The 17,624-nt window shown below is 33.7% G+C and overlaps 1 protein-coding gene and 1 long non-coding RNA gene across 2 annotated transcripts in view; one reads left to right on the top strand and one right to left on the bottom strand.

Annotated features, from left to right (window-relative positions):
* The window catches only part of LOC115876159 (palmitoleoyl-protein carboxylesterase NOTUM), an 85,798-nt gene that overhangs the window by 41,125 nt on the left and 27,049 nt on the right, over positions 1-17,624 (top strand). The window lies entirely within an intron of this gene.
* LOC115876160 lies at positions 13,292-15,758 on the bottom strand. The gene is made up of 2 exons (XR_004049111.1): positions 15,264-15,758; positions 13,292-13,650 (listed from the first exon to the last, which is right to left on the bottom strand). It is a non-coding gene; the product is annotated as an uncharacterized LOC115876160 (long non-coding RNA).

Raw genomic sequence — 17,624 nt, 5'->3', positions numbered from 1 at the left:
TAATTCACAGTTTAGAATAAAAAAAGTGTGTATTTTTTGAGTTCAATAAAAATCAAGGTAAATTTGAAAAATACGGTAAATTTCGCATTTTTATTTCCAATACGTCCTGTAAACTATTTGTTTATTTTAATTTTATTATATCAGAAATGCAAATAATAAAATTACTGACGATGGCTGGATAAAATTGTAATATCCCTAGACTTTTCCGGTGTGTGTATTATTGCTCGGTACACTGCAAGTTTTGTTTTTGTGCTCAAGTCATGGTTGTAGAAAACCCTGTCGTTTAGTTTCCAGAATGCTCTTGAGGCGCTGCTAATCCTGTGCTAATCAAGTTCCATGTATATGTGTTCAACATTTCTTGCAATTGCTGTAACGTATTTGCAACTAGAGCACAGTCATCAGCGTATTGAAGTTCTGTGATGAATTTTGTACGTGTTTTTGCTCTGAGTCTTTTTATGTTGAACAGACCGCCGCGCCGTCGTATCTGTATCTAATGCTCAAACCTCTCTCCTGCAGTTTGCTGTCCACTATAATGAAGTACGCTGCCATGAATATATTGAATAGCAGAGGCGCCAAGACACATCCCTGCCTAACGCCTGTGTTTCTTAGGAAGGGATCGCTCAGTGATCCATGATATGACATACAAAACAAAAAGTATCTGCCCGCAATAATATTATTAGGACGCTTGCAAGTAACGGATGGGTGGTCAGCCAACGTACTCAGAAAATCGACACTTCATGCATTATGGTATTCTGCTTGTCATGCGGATATTGCCTTGAACGGGACATGAAGAATAACATGCATGCCATCAGCCTCCCATAAATAGAATGATATCTAGAAAGAGCTTCCTAAAATCTACTATCAATCCCCATCGATTCTTTCATGAGCTTTTCTGTGACAACCAAAAAGCAAAGAGGGAACAAAGTAATGAGATTTTTGAATATCCTGTGTGCGGAAAGGAGATAACTCAACATCACGTATCGGGCTTTTCGGCTGCTCTGTGTTCATATACCCGCATTCTCATTGGTTTGGTAAGTTTTGGTTTTTTGGTTCCACGTAAGGCATTACTGCACCCAACTTTTTCAAGGGTGATGCTTTGCTCTAGTATCTTAGCTCAGTAGCTTTAGGATTCATATTTGTTCACACTTGATAACGGTCAGGGACACATCTGACTGAAACGTTGTGTAAATTAAAATAAATAAAGAGAACGGAAGTCCAAAGATATTCTAGATAAATAATTAAAAAAAAATTCGTATATTTTGGTTGTTAAAAGATCAATCGTACAGCTATGCTCTTACAATATAATCCATGTTTTCAAGTGCTAGTGTAATTGTGTAAGTGTTTTTGCAAAACTGTTACAATTTGCATCATCGTTTCTAAAGATGGGGTTCCAGTATTTAATAGAATAGCCCCAAGAATATATCAAGATCCCTCGCTGGCTAGCTGTAATATCAGTCGTTATTTAACCAGAGATCTTTATATTTGGATAGAACATTCTTCAATTACTAATTCAGTAGGAATCTTCAATCTCCCGTACGATAAATGATTATTCATATTTTCGTCTCGATTAATTAACCTACGAACTACCGTAACTCAAGACTAAGATGAACACGAAGAAAATAAAAGATAAAAGAAGACGGCAATAGATACCATCCAATTCTTGCGGCTACTGGTTTTAGACTCGGAGTGATAAATGCTTATACATGTATATAGTTTTCTCTACTATATTATACTTAGGTGAATATATCAACGTCATAAGATTAGCATTAGGAATGATATTTCTATCATCACGACATGCCATGTTCGTATCTTCTCTATTGCACTTATGAAGTGTTCAATAGATTTGTCTTTTGAGAGGACCTTACCTTGCGCGATCGCATTAAAAATTGAACTTATTTCCAATATAATCACAAGTAAAAAATCACAAGAGGCTCTACCTCTATGGAGGATTCGTCTCTTCAGAAAAGGCCTATGGGTTAGGTTAGGTTAGCCACTCGCACTGTAAGAAAATCGACAAAACAAAATACTTAGTTATTTTTGTAAACACTGCTGCGTTAATCCAACGGAGATCAACTTGTCATCATTAATTTACTAATAAACAAATTGACGCTTCACAATCAAAGCATAAAGAGATCAAACTTAGGAAATGGAGGTGGAATGGTCACACGTTAAGGCAAAGCGGCAACAACATCGCTGGCAGAGCTATTGAGTGGAATCCACAAGGCAGTAGAAAAACTGGTTGTCCAAGGCATGCATGGCAAAGGACAATTAATCGATCCAGTAAACCGATCACGGCGAGATGTCACATCAATTTTTAACAACAGAACCCGCTGGAGAGCGTTTATTGAAGCCCTATGCTCCACGTAGGAATAAAAGACAAAATGAAGCAACTTGGAGACTGAACCCTCCATGTAGCTCTCTGGAAATGGCCGATCATTGCCTATTACCGAGAACCGCACATTTACCAGTTTGTCGCATCGACATAAAATGTGTTTTGTCGTTTCTTCTTCAAATTGACAGAACTGAAACTGAACTGATTGACTGAACTTTAACTGTCTTTCTGTCTTTGCTTATCAGGTCTGCCGTTCAACGACGAACTTGAATTTCTCCACCATTCTAGAGATTTGTTTTCCTGTCTGTATGCTATTGCTTCGAAGAGAGAAAAAAACTGTTTTACTACTACCTCCATTGTGAATTTGATACTGGATGACACGTTGTTAAGAGTCCATTTCACTAGTCCGAAAAAGTAGTAAAATAAACGTTCGGCATTTAACGTTTTATGTAAAACTGGCTACGTATTTTTACAACAAATCAAGAAGGAAATTAAAGATAAAGGATTATATTATATCCGTATTGTAGCACATTTTTAGACAGCTTCTTTATTTTTAAGATTTTGATGGTCAAACATCAACAAAATATTCCTTATGTTTGGACTAAATTTTTTTAACAAATTGCTCGCTATTTTATGACAAATGCTGAAGCTCTGCAAACCTGAATCAAGCCTTAATCAAAGTACGTGCGTTTTGAATTTTGGTATGGCTAACACGACAGGATCGGGCTAAGCCTTAGGCAGATTTCTGAAATATAGTATATATTTCTGTCGGCCGCACACCCGTTTTACCCGACTCCTGAGAGCGACCCGAAAGTACAGCGTAATAGCACAGATTATACAGATTATAATCTTTGTTTTTTCTTTATTGTTTTTCGTGGTTCCAATTTTCGGAATCGGGCACTAGTTAGGTGACTAGTTTGCGCACATAGCCCGCCCACTTATGGCCTCTAAAATTGTGCACAGCGCCTGACCGGCACAGTTATTAGAGAGATATCGGAAAACCGAATAGCGTCATCCAGTATTTACGCGTACCTTATCATGGCTACGATATGCGCGAGTCAATTTTTAACGCAACACCCGCTAATAACATTACCGCCTGACGTAATTTGCGGATCAATTACACCAAGCGCTCTTTCTAAATAACGTCTGATAAGATTGATAAGGTTTAAAAATTGCTTAAATGGGCATGTGCGGGTATTTGACAACCGGAGCCGGCCGGCGAGATCAATGACTAAAGAATACAAGGACAAATAGCAACCGAGACCAAACTGTGACCATTCTTCCAAACAGTGCCGTGGAACATGTTTTTCTTAACATAGCCGCTTGAAGCGATATTTATATTTTTGGTAAATATTTTCAATACGCCTCTGGTGTGTCCTGTGGTAATCATACTAATTAATTACGAAAAAAACGTATTAAAATGTTAACAAAAGGTACAAAACTAGTATCGACGTATAGCACACATCAAGTACATATAATATCAGAAAAATAATTATCGAATTCAATAAAAAAAAAAAAAACGCTAAGCAGGTGTAGTGGACTGTTTATTTCCCTATAAAACGTAACTCCTGGATCTTTCTTATCATTTTGCCTTTTACACTTGAAATCTGAACAAATTACCCTTGTATTAAAGTTTATATAAAGTTCACTACACACAACCAACTATTAAAAATCGCTAAAATTGTCGCTGATGATTCATTCGTTATGTCCAAAAAAATGGCATCTAAAGGTCACAAATTTTGCTGCAGCCCGTATATGACCTTTACATATCCTTGTATGCTTTAGTCATTGGGCGAGATCTTTTATTTTAGGTTATGTTTGAATTGTTTTGAATTATTGCTTTAGTTTTATTAGGTAATTTGATATTTAAGTAGCTGGGATTAGTTTAAATTAAATAAATATGGCTCAAAATATGGATTCCACCTCTTCCAATACTAAAGAACCTATAAAGAGTTTTAGGTTTACAGCAGATGACGACTTAGCCCTTCTAAGAGAATTTGTTGCTTGTTGCCCTAAACCCACTGGCAGACGTTGAACAATAAAGCACTGGAAATAAGCACTTTAGCCCCTTAGTTTTAAAATACCTAGTAAACAAAACAATTTCAAAGTTTTAAATTCAAAGTTAGGTTAAGTTTAAATAGCGGACGCGACGCGACCAGAATTCTTTCCGATCCGACAACTATAAATGAAGAGAGTTAATACCACCTCCCGTAAAGGAAATAACACCTGGCCTTATTAACGTCCGTGCACGCTATTCGGTTTAGCGATATCTCTCTATTACGCTGTTTATTGTTATTTTACGCGAGTTTATTTTTGCGCACAGGAAATTTGACTCGTTTGCACATCGTCATAAAAACAATTTTCGTACCACGAATTAGGGACAAGATTTTTATCTGTATACTTATAGGATACCTAATCTGTGGTAATAGGCTCTTAAGGTGTCATATGAACTGGTATAAACTCCGTTTGTCTTTTTTTCTAGTTATAAATAAACTAACGTATCGTAACTTTGAATTTGGTTTATTGGGTGTGGTCTGTAGTGTGTGGGAGTCTACAGGTCATAAAAATGAATCCTTCTTGCCTGATTTAACGTTTAAGTGAATTATTTCGTTATTTATCACTCCGAGGCGGCTCCTTACGGCTACTGGTTTTAGCGTTTTGCGTCGGCCAAGATCAAAGCGATCGACACAAGGTCTCCGATTATTAAATTTGCTACCGGAGGAGGGAAAAAAAGAGAAGAAAATGAGATACGAACGGTTCCGTCCGACATACTGCGCTGCCAATCAGGTAGGCGGCCCGCCGGAATTCGATCTAGGTTAATTCCAAGCTTTTTTTTTCGGATTTTTGGTTTATTTTTCTGACACTTGACAGACGAAAAATGGCACGTAAGTTTTTTGTTAGTGAGCATGAAAAATGAACAATATAAGCTGACATAAATGTGAGAAAATTTGATCCAGTTTGTATGTTAATGGAAATTCTTGCCTTGCTTTATCTTCACCATTACAAATGATTAATTCGACGCGAACGAAGTCGCTGGTACACGCTAGTAATATATAAAATCCTTAAGTGACTGACTCACTGATTAATCACGATCCTGCTCAAACCACTCAACGTAAGAAGCTCAATTTTGGCGTACAGGTTGATTCTAGGGTGTAGAGGTTCGATAAGAAGGGATTTTTCGAAATTCCAGTTCCAAGGGGGTGAAACCACCCCTCAAACATTACAATATTTTTTATTTAAAAAACGGTCAAGTTTCCGAAAAAACGCTTAAACACGTATATTTTATTTTGTTTTTTTACATATTTTAATATTTTTTAAAAATGTATACAGGGTGTTTCGAAAAATCTGGTCATTGATTAATCACGATCCTGCTTAAAGCGCTTGACGTAAAAAGCTGATTTTAGGAAAACGGATTGACTTTAGGGTGTAGAGGTTCGATAAGAAGGGATATTTCGAAACTCGAATTCTAAAGGGGTGAAACCACCCCTCAAATATTAGAATATTTTTTATTTAAAAACCGGTGAGTTTTTTGGAAAAACTCTTAAACACGTTTATTTTATTTTGTTGTTTTACATATTTTAAGATATTTTAGAAATTTATACAGAGTGTTTCATAAAATATGACCATTGAGTAATTACGATTCTGCCTAAACTGCTTGACGTTAAAAGCTGATTTTTGGTAAACGGATTGTCTCTGGGGTGTAGAGGTTCAATAAGGAGGGGTTTCTCGAATCTCAAATTCCACGAAGAGGGTGAAAATGCCCCTCAAATATTACAATATTTGTTATTTAAAAAACGGTTGGTTTTTCGGGAAAACGCTTGGACATGCATAATTTATTTTGTTTTTTTTTAATCATACAGGATGTTCCAAAAAGTTGGGTAATTGATTAACCACGATTCTGCTTAAACTGCTTGACGTAAAAAGCTTATTTTTGGCAAACGGATTTTTCGAAAGTCAAATTCCAACGAGATGAAACTACCCCTCAAATATTACGAAGTTATATTGTTTTTTCTCATGCTCATGTGGGATCGCGCCTGAATACGCCCCTGGCGTAGACAGCGCGCGCAAGGTCAAGCCGACGACGACGAGTGCAGCGCCGACGCGAGAAGGAGTCAGTTTAGTTTGAGTTTGATGGTTTGATTTACCTTGTCGGGAGCTGGCGCACGACGAACGACGAAATTACGACGAAAATACGACGCGATTATTAATCTATTTCCTTTATTTTATTTTGTTTAAATAAATAGTTAAATTTATAAACTCTTTAATTTCCTCTCCTGCCAGTATCCCACAAAATTTGGGGGCTCAGCCTGGGATATAAGAGAGGGAATTACAGTTTATAAATAAAAGTGACAGTGAAATCAGGGTGAAATTAAAAGTAAACGACTTATAAGTAAAATAAACATTCAGTTGTGAGTAGTGTTAGTGTAGTGAGTAGTGTAAGTGACTGAAGATAAAGAGACAGAACAACAGACAGTGAAATAAAAAGAAAAACTTGTTTAAAAGTGAACATAGACATTTTGATAGACAATTATTGACATTTTCGAAGGCAAAAAGACATTATAAACTATTTTTACACCTAGCCATCGTTTCTTCCATCGTAAAGTGCTAATATATTAAACAAAAATGACCAGTTTGAAAGACATTTCACGAATATCAGACAATATTCAAGCCGCACCTTTCGCTATAATAAAACTATTTCACAAGTTTCTCTATGAACAAGATGGCGACAGATCAAGTAGAAAAAGGGTCCGTAATTTCCAAGGTTTTTCTTACGAACAAGGGTCTGAACAATACAATAATAAGATACAGTATGCAAATATTTTTTCTATTAGTGATTTAACCTCCATTGCAAATATTTTATTAGTCGATTACACTGCTTCGAAAAATGAATTAATAAAACGTATTTGTGACCAGTTGCTAGATATAAATGCATTGAAATTATCCATAGTAAACGCCGAACAATCTGAAGAAGAAGAAGATGAAGATATAGAAGACCAGATTTCGATAATAAGCAACACCAGTAGTAAATATGTACCTAAAATTTCTCAGAATATTCTACAACCACACAGTTCGAACCATAATTTGAATTTTTCACTTACGTTTCGAGATGTTGAAGATATAATTAAACCTTTTGATGGCACAGGGCCGTATCCAGTAGAAAGGTGGGTACAAGATTTTGAAAGCACTTCTATTATGTTAGGCTGGAGTGATTTACACAAATTTATATTCGCTCAGAGATCTTTGACTGGATTAGCAAAACTTTTCATAGAAAGTGAAAATAATATTAGGTCTTGGTCAACTTTAAAAGCTTCTTTAGTAAGAGAATTTTCATCTAAAATTAATAGTGCCACTTTACATAAGATTTTATCTGAGAGAAAAATGAAAAAAGAAGAGACAGTTCATGAATATTTTTTAAAAATGAAAGAATTAGCTAGTCGTGGTCCAGTTGAAGAAGATGCTTTAATTAAATATGTCATTGATGGTATCAGAGACGAAAATTCCAACAAAATTGTTTTATATGGTGCTTCAAACACTACTGAATTTAAGACAAAATTAAAAATATATGAAGAAATTAGAAAAACTAGTCGAGGTGGAAATCAGCAAAGATATGTAGCCAATAACGATCAGCAAATTACTAGATTAGTAAAATGTTACAACTGTGGTCAAAATGGTCATAAATCATCACAGTGTTCATCAATACACTTAGAAACAAAATGCTTCCGATGTAATGGCTTTGGACATAAAAGTTTCGAGTGCACACAAGGTCAACAAAATCGCCAAAGAAGTAGTCCAGCACAGAATCATCCAAGAACGACATTCACGAGACCTAACAATCCTAATTCACCAGATTGCAACCAGATCAGTTTGCCAAAGAACGACTCTGTACATAAAATATTTTTGATAAATGGCCTTGAAGTAAATGCTCTTGTAGACACGGGTAGTGCAATTAACGTACTATCTGAAGATTTATACAGAGAGTTAGAAAATGTTTCCTTAAAGCCAAATAAAATTATTTTACATGGTTTTGGACAAAGCAAGGTTGAAACCTTAGGATCTTTTGATGCAGAAATATACGTCGATAATTATCAATTTTTCACCCAGATTTATGTAGTTTCAAATAACGTAATGACTGAATCAGCAATCATAGGAAACACTTTAATAGATCAAGCAGAAGTAACCTTCAATCAAGATGGAATCACTTTTACGAAACTTAACCCTCTACAAAATATGATGTCAATAGAAGTCAGTCCTAATGAATTCGACATTGGTCCCATAAATTCAAGTTTAAGGAAAGAAATTGAGAACATGTTAGTAGAATATCATCCAGAGAAGATAAAAGAAACAAATATTGAAATGAAAATTATACTGAAAAACGATTCCCCTGTATATCATAATCCGAGAAGATTACCATTTCCTGAACGAGATATAGTAGACAAACAAGTTGAAGATTGGATTCAAGATGGTGTAATTGAACATTGCAATTCAGAATTTTCAAGTCAAGTCGTGGTAACTAAAAAGAAAAGTGGTTCACACAGAGTATGCATCGACTATAGAAAGTTAAACAGAGAAATAACCAGAGATCGCTTTCCGTTGCCATTAATTGAAGACCAGTTAGACAAGCTGCAAAATGCCAAAATATTCTCGACATTAGATTTGAAAAATGGTTTCTTTCATGTTGGAGTTGAAGAATCAAGTCGAAAATATACATCCTTTGTCACACATAAAGGACAATACCAGTTTCTAAAAGTACCCTTTGGATTATGCAATTCTCCAGCTGTATTTCAACGATTTATCAATCAAATATTCCAACCATTAATCAGTGCAGGCATAGTACTACCATACCTTGATGATTTGATAATTCCATCAGCAAATGAATACGAAGGCATTTCCAGACTTAAAACCGTCTTACAAATAGCAAGAGAGTATGGCTTAGAAATAAATATGAAGAAATGTCAATTCCTGAAACGAAAAATAGATTTCTTGGGTCATGTTATAGAGAATGGCAAGATTTTTCCCTCTAAATACAAAACTGATGCTGTAATGAAGTTTCCGTTGCCAAGAACTAAGAAACAACTACAAAGCTTTTTGGGGTTAACAGGCTATTTTAGAAAATTTATTATGAACTATTCCTTGAAAGCTAGAGCTTTAAGTGATTTATTGAAGAAGAACTCCACTTTCAAACTAGAAGAACCGCAAATAGCAGCATTTGAAGAACTTAAAATAAGCTTATCCCAAAAACCTGTTTTACAAATTTACCAGAGAGAGGCTGAAACAGAACTTCATACAGATGCAGCTTTAGAAGGTTATGGTGCAATACTTTTACAAAGATCACAAGAAGATAACCAATTACATCCAGTATATTACATGAGCAAAAAGACAACTGACGCTGAAAAGAAATACTGCAGCTATGAACTTGAAGTATTAGCTATCATAGAAGCCTTGAAGAAATTTCGTGTTTATCTATTAGGCATTCCGTTCAAGATTGTGACAGATTGCGCAGCTTTCCAGAAAACAATGAACAAGAAAGATCTAGCCACGAGAGTAGCACGATGGGCGTTACTACTCGAAGAGTATCAATATACCATAGAACACAGATCAGGAACTCGCATGAGACACGTCGACGCTTTAAGCAGAAACCCAATTATGATGATATCAAGAGAAACCGAACTAAGACAAAGAATTAAGATGGCGCAAGAAGACGATAGTGAAGTAAAAGCAATTAAAGAAGTTTTAAAAGAGAAACCCTATGATGATTTTGTCGTAATAAATGATATTTTATTCAAAATTCATGATGGAAATAATCTGATAGTGATACCTCGATCTATGCAGACTGAAATCATTAGAATGATTCATGAAAATGGTCATTTCGCAACTAGAAAAATAGAAGACAGGCTAAACCAAGAATTTTTCATTCCCAAGGTTAGATCAAAAATTGATAAAGTAATCGGAAGTTGTGTACCATGTATTATGAATAACCGGAAAAGAGGAAAACAAGAAGGATACCTGAATTCCATACCAAAAGAAACAATACCACTTCATACATATCATATAGATCATATTGGACCTTTGGAATCTACAAGTAAAAACTACAAGCATATTCTAGTTATCATTGATGCTTTTTCAAAATTTGTATGGCTATATCCAACCAAATCAACGACAGCAAAAGAAGTAATACAGAAGCTAGAAACTCAGAGAAAAGTATTTGGAAATCCATCAGTAATAATATCCGATAAAGGTACAGCATTCACAGCGCATGAATTTGAAGATTATTGTAAAGATCAGAATATATTTCACGGTACAATAACTACAGGTTTACCAAGATCAAATGGACAAGTTGAGAGAATAAATTCCATTATAATATCCGTTTTATCGATGTTGTCTATTGAAGATCCAACTAAATGGTTTAAACATGTTGATCAGCTGCAAAGAGTTATTAATTCAACATATCAGAGAAGTATCAAAACAACACCTTTTGAATTATTGACAGGAGTAAAGATGAGAGACAAAAATGACTTACGAATCAAAGAAATGTTAAATGAAGAATTTGTAGCAGAGTTTCAAGAAGACAGAGAAGATTTAAGAGCAAGAGCTAAAAAGCTATAAAAAGAGATTCAAGAAGAAAATAAGAAGACTTATAATTTACGAAGACGTCCACCAAGAAAATATAAGAAAAATGAACTAGTTGCCATAAAGAGAACTCAGATGGGTCCTGGTTTAAAGTTAAAGCCGAAATACCTTGGTCCATACAAAGTTACTAAAGTAAAGCCGAATGAAACTTACGATGTACAGAAAACCGGTTTTTGTGAAGGCCCAATGGAAACCTCTACATGCGCAGAATTCATGAAGCCTTGGATTCCTTATGAAGACGACCTAGATGATATTGACAGATCATCTGAGGCAGATGATTTGCAGGACGGCCGAGCTGTGGGATCGCGCCTGAATACGCCCCTGGCGTAGACAGCGCGCGCAAGGTCAAGCCGACGACGACGAGTGCAGCGCCGACGCGAGAAGGAGTCAGTTTAGTTTGAGTTTGATGGTTTGATTTACCTTGTCGGGAGCTGGCGCACGACGAACGACGAAATTACGACGAAAATACGACGCGATTATTAATCTATTTCCTTTATTTTATTTTGTTTAAATAAATAGTTAAATTTATAAACTCTTTAATTTCCTCTCCTGCCAGTATCCCACACTCACATAAATGTGAGAAAATTTTATCCAGTTTGTATGTTAATGAAAATTCTTGCCTTGCTTTATCTTCACCATTACAAATGATTAATTCGACGCGAACGAAGTCGCGGGTACACGCTAGTATATAACATAAAATAACATAAAAAATGCAAAACATAAACTAATAAACATTATTCAGAATCAAAATAAATAATAACAATGAAAAATTCAATCCGTATAACAGATTACAGAACATTTGTATGTGCTCCAAACATACGAAATTGTGACATTGTACACAAGAGTAACGAGTTGGTCTGTTTTTCTGCGATCATCACATTTCTATAGTACTGATCTGATAATACTATATTCAATGCTTCAGAATCTGAAATTTATTTTTCTGTATCAGAATTTATTTCGGGTCCTTGCCTTTCTATAATATACACTTCTCCTTTCACGTCATATTCAGTAGTTAATTCGTCATCTTCGTCCAAACAGTCTTGCATGAGCTGCTGCAATCGTTATTGCTCTTCATGAGTACATCTAAAAAATATTAATTATTTAATAAAAAATGTCGATTATTCACTTTTTTAATCACAATTTACTCACTTTAAATTAAAACAAATCAGTAAAATAACTTACCTTACACGAGATTATAAAATTATTTATGTAAAAAGAATATCACAAACGGTCGCGCGCGCACTGACACTCCGCAAATGGGTATAAAAAGATACTAACTACACTGAACAATGTGAAAACGAATATTTCTCAAAAAATAGGCAGAGATTAGTGATATGTTAATCTAGTTTGTTGAAAATGTTCCAATATTTATGCAATTTTGAAGAACTCTTGGAGAAGCTTCTCAAGTTATATTAGTTATTATAGGTTAGAGATATTTCAGTTCTAAAAACTAAATGCTTAACTTTCTCTAAAGAGCCGGCAAGATGTAAACTGGTAGTAGAAAACAAAATTATTGAGTAAGTATTACAGTTTAGATACCTAGGAATAGATATGTCGTACTACCATGATCCAGAGAAAGATCTGAGAAGCCAAATAAACAGAGCAATGGCCATGTCAGGAAGTCTGAGGCAAATAGTGTGAACCATAGACTTAGAATAAAATATAGACTGAGCATCTCATTCATAAATAGCTGGAAGATGCGGACAGACAACGTCTTGTTATTGTTGTGTTATTGTTTTTGGCTCTAACGAGTGCGACACGAGCGATAGATAGGCTGTCTCCGTCGTAACGGTCGTTTCCTGACGGCTCTGCCGCCCAACGCAACACTGTCTTTTGTTTCTTCAGTGCACCTGCACTCTCCGTATCATAGGCGGGTATTTTTTTAATTTTAATGAAGCTATAATTCAATTAAAAATATATCGTATTTAAACTTTTTTATATTATTAAGATTTAGGATAAAGAAAATAGTTTAATATAAAGCAAAGTTTAGGACTTAGAAAAAAAATACGTCTTAGAGTCTAAAAACGATAAAAATAATAAAGTACGTGTTATAGAAGAAATTTTAATAATCGAAATTATTTAATTTTTGAAATTGATGATAAATTATTAATTTAATAAAATATTAATTTTAGTCAAACATTTACAACTCTAATATTAATCAAAACAGGATCTATTCTATAGATATAATAGAACAGAAAGAGAAAAAACTTTATAATTGTTTAATTTTTTTTTCCGGTAAAAGTGATGTCTTATTATGTAAATTAGAAAAAACAGGAATCTGTTCCATTAAAGCAAGCTTTTAGGAAGTGAATAAAATGAAAACTACATTTATTTAACTCGTTACTGTCTTTATTATAGAGTAAGTATAATAATGGTAATGGTGACTATACTTTATTCAATGGAAATATGCACCAAATTCAAACAAATATAAAAGGCATGAGTATAAACAGTATTACTACAGTAATATTGAACATTGGTTCAAAAATATTACATTAATATAATACAATATTACTGTAGGTATTACTGTCAACGTGCAAGCTTGTTTGAAGCTTGATGTATTTGTATGCGCTTGGTACATCTTGGCGTTGGAAAATGTATAGAAAATTATTAAGAAAAACTAGTACGTAATGGGGGATATCTTGATATACAGAGTGGTCGGAATTGTATTCAGGAAACTTTGGCAGCATAATCTGCAAATAAAATCAGTAAAAAAAATAGTATAAATTTATGTCCTAAAATGCTTCGTTTCAGAGATACAGAGTGTAGAAATTTCATTTTTATTTCGCTTTTTTCCAAATAATTTATGAAGAATGTATTGATTAATTCGTTTCCAAATATCTTGAGAACTATACTTGTGGCGAGTGTCAACAAGAGACCTTATTAAGTAAAAAACGTTGGAAATGTAAATTTTTCTCAGTAGTTTTATATAGATACAGACAAAAAGTATTACTCTTCAAATAACTTAAAAAATATGTAGGTGGCGCCCCCTATTAGTAAAAGTCAAATTGACATCTAAATCTAATTTTTCATGTCAAAAAACTCCCAAACGCCAATTTTCGTCCAAATATTGACGTCACTTCAGAAATTATTTGGAAAAAAATCGAAATAAAAATGAAACTTCTACACCCTGTATCTCCGAAACGAAGCATTTTAAAAACTTACAAGTTCATTTTTTTAGAAAGCCAATGCAACATTTCTGAGTTTCAAATAAAGATAAAAAACAGTAAAACATATAATAATAATATGTAAATTATTTTCTTGGATACATACATATATGGCAAATAATAACAGATTGTTTTATTAAAGATTTACGTTTTGGTTAATTCTAAAACTATCTTCAGATTATATGTGATATTACTTAAGTGATATTACATTATAAAAGAAAAAATGAAAATTATACCTTATAATCGAAAAAAAACGGCGTCAGCGATGGCTATGAAATGAAGATCGCTGTCATTTTATATGTAAAATTATATGGAGTATGTATCGATGGTTTTTTCCAAGCCAACTGGACGCCGTTTTTTTCGATCATACGGTATTACAAATTAATAATAGATTAACAGTCGAGAAAAAAAAAGAAAAAACTCTAGGTAAGTACTGGATAAATTTTAAAATGGCATATTTATTTTATCTTTGTTTAATATAAAAAAAACGAAATATCTACCTGGTTTACATAACCCTGTATAATTTGTGAAATAATAATGGACAAAAATGCAAGCGGTAAGAAAAATATTTACAAAAAATATGTACTTGTTTACATTTCTGGACCATTGTTCGTCATTTTTGTTATCATAATGGTGACCCTATCATAAAAACGTAGTTATTTCTATACCTGATGTGAAACTATAGGGAAAAAGTAATGTTTGTAAAATATTTTAGTCTTGAAAAAAAATAAGGAATGTTTGGTATTTTAAAATGTTTGGTAGCTTGTAATTTTTTCGACTTTCTCGATTGTTTATAGTTTATAATAAGCCTTAAAAATTGTTGTTTCATAATGGAATATCATTCTGGAATTCCTGTATGTTATTTTAGATTCTAAGGATGGTTTTAGAATAAAAAGAAACACATTTTTCATAAAAAAAAGCATTAAATTAACCAATGCCCAAGAAAATAATGTGTCTACTTCTTATGTACTTAATAATGTATCTACTCGTTATATTAATAACGAGGTTAGTAAGAACCTTTACGTAAATGATAAATATAAAAAATACAGATTTTCCAGGGTTTATAATTTACTAAATTATTATCTAAATAAGCGCCTTTCTACAACGCCACTGACGCCAAAATAGTAAATTTGACTTACCTGTGGAATGTTGTTCCAGGACTTAAATAGTCCAATTTCTTACAAATTTGGCACTGACGAACCATGTTTTATAGTTTTTAAATAAAAAGTAATCAAAATAAACACTAAACCGACACTACACACTAAGAAAATCGAATCCAAAAAATACAAAATCAAAACATCCAATAAAAACAATAAAATAGCCATGGAGAAACTGTGACAACAAGGTTTTACGACACGTGCTTTACTCTACTATGGCTCTACTACGAGAGAATAAAGAATGAACAGGCGACCCGGCGATTGATGGGTGTTGCCAAATTGTAAAGAATTTGTCATTTTTAAATAGTCTCCGACTTATAATTTAGTAGTATAGGGACTATTTAATACATCTTTCTACTATTAAACACTACTTTATTAAAATACAGTTTTAATATCTCAATATATGTGTATAACAACAAAAAAAATATTAATAATATTTTAGACGTGACAACATAGGCTGGAGGCGAAAGACTCAGACGGCCGATGTCAGCTGCACCCAGGAGTAAACATGTTTACAAAAATTAATATTGGACCGCGCTTAAATGTAAATAGTGTAGTCTATATTTTATTCTAAGTCTATGGTGTGAACAAACCCCTTCATGCGAACATACAGCAAAATTAAAATTTATCTGCAAGACCTGCATCAGACTAATAATGACATATGGCATTGAAATCCGAGAGGAAACAAACAAAATCAAAAGCATGTTAAGAGTCGCTGAAATGAAGAACCTAAGAACCATAATGGGGAAGACTAGAAGAGACAGAATTAGAAACACAAATATCACACAACAATGTGGAATAGAGCACGTAGTGAGATGGGGTAGGCAAAGAAAAAGACAATGTTTCGCACACGTAAAACGCATGGAAGAAAACAGACTACTACGCATAACACTTGAAGGGTAAGAGACATCCGGGAAGACCTCCAAAAAGATGGAAAGAAACACCATCTACCAAGAACTCCTACAGAGGCAAACTTAAAACTAAGAGAATGACTAGATCTCAAATACGGAGAAGAAGAAGATATTTATGTTATTATAGTTCTGTATCAGTCTAAACTTTTCTTTAAAAGTATACTACGTTTTATATTATACCAGTATTTATGTTTCGTATATATCAAAATTAGAAAGAATAATATTATATATCGCTACACAAGTAACTTATTCCAACAGGTAATGTTACTCCATGCGAAGGCATTACCTCCTAGGGCATGCAGGCAGTCTATTCCAGGTCAAAAAGGCCGCCCGAACGTATCGAATTATACGCACTGTGATAATCCGATTTAACGGCCATTTTCTCGTAATTTCTCTCTTCTTTGAAATCAACGGCATCTGGCCGCCAATAAAAATGCCCCTCGTATTGTGCTTCGACATTTTTTTTGTGAGTGTATCACCTTTCACAGTCACGAGAAAAAAATTGTTAAGAAAATGAAATAAGTGGTAAACAAAAAATGCAGTATGTTGTATTAAGATTATTTGCCGTTTTTTTTAAATTTTAGCGTTATTACAATCTTTGTTATGACCGCTGTCCCACGAGTGTTGACTAGTGATGTTAGTGGCGAATATTTCCATTCGAATTTTGCAGGAAATTTCAGAAATTTCCGAAATATTCGGTCCCAAAATCGCGAATATTCGCAAAAATCCGAATTTTGCAAGAAATTTCTTTTCAAAATTCAAGACATTGAGCAAAAATTTAACGAAAGTGTATCAAGTACAACAATCAAACAAATTGTTGATGTATTGCATATGTATTTAATATCTACCGCTAAAAAAGCTCTTCGAATTTTCTTTTCTTTTGTGTACCAGCATCTGTATTCGCGAGAAGAATTTCTGTGAAAATGAAATAAACAGATGATACAAAAGCGTGTACTGTATTGTATTACATTTTATTTGCAAGTGCATTGGATTCTGGGAAATCGACTTTGTAGAAATGAAAATTGGCTGGTTTAGTTTATATGGAAAAATATTTGTTATATGTATGGTTAAATAAACAAAAATAATTGAGAAAATTAATGTTAAAAAGACAAATATATTGAACAGACAAAAAATATTGAACTTTAAATTACATGAAAATTTTAAGTTTCGTACCGGTCAGTGTATCGTTATAACAGAACAGAAAACATAGACTATAACAGAATATCTTTACCTTCTAAGAATATACAGGGTGTCCCAGAAATAAGTGCAAGTATTTTAAGGGGTGGTAGATCTCGATAAAAGAAACATATTTTCTTTTTATCGTTTTTCAAATAAGACCGAAATAACGGAGTTATTTTACTTTGAAATTTTCCAAAAAAAAATATTTTTTGCTAATATTTTGAGAGCCACTGGATCTTTTCTGGATTTTCTT

This window comes from Sitophilus oryzae, unplaced genomic scaffold (assembly GCF_002938485.1).
Source record: "Sitophilus oryzae breed Bouriz unplaced genomic scaffold, Soryzae_2.0 scaffold_1414_pilon_pilon, whole genome shotgun sequence".
In the NCBI taxonomy this organism is placed as follows: Eukaryota; Metazoa; Arthropoda; class Insecta; order Coleoptera; family Curculionidae; genus Sitophilus; species Sitophilus oryzae.
The sequence above is the reverse complement of the archived record's forward strand: the minus strand, read 5'-3'. Positions and strand labels throughout refer to the sequence as shown.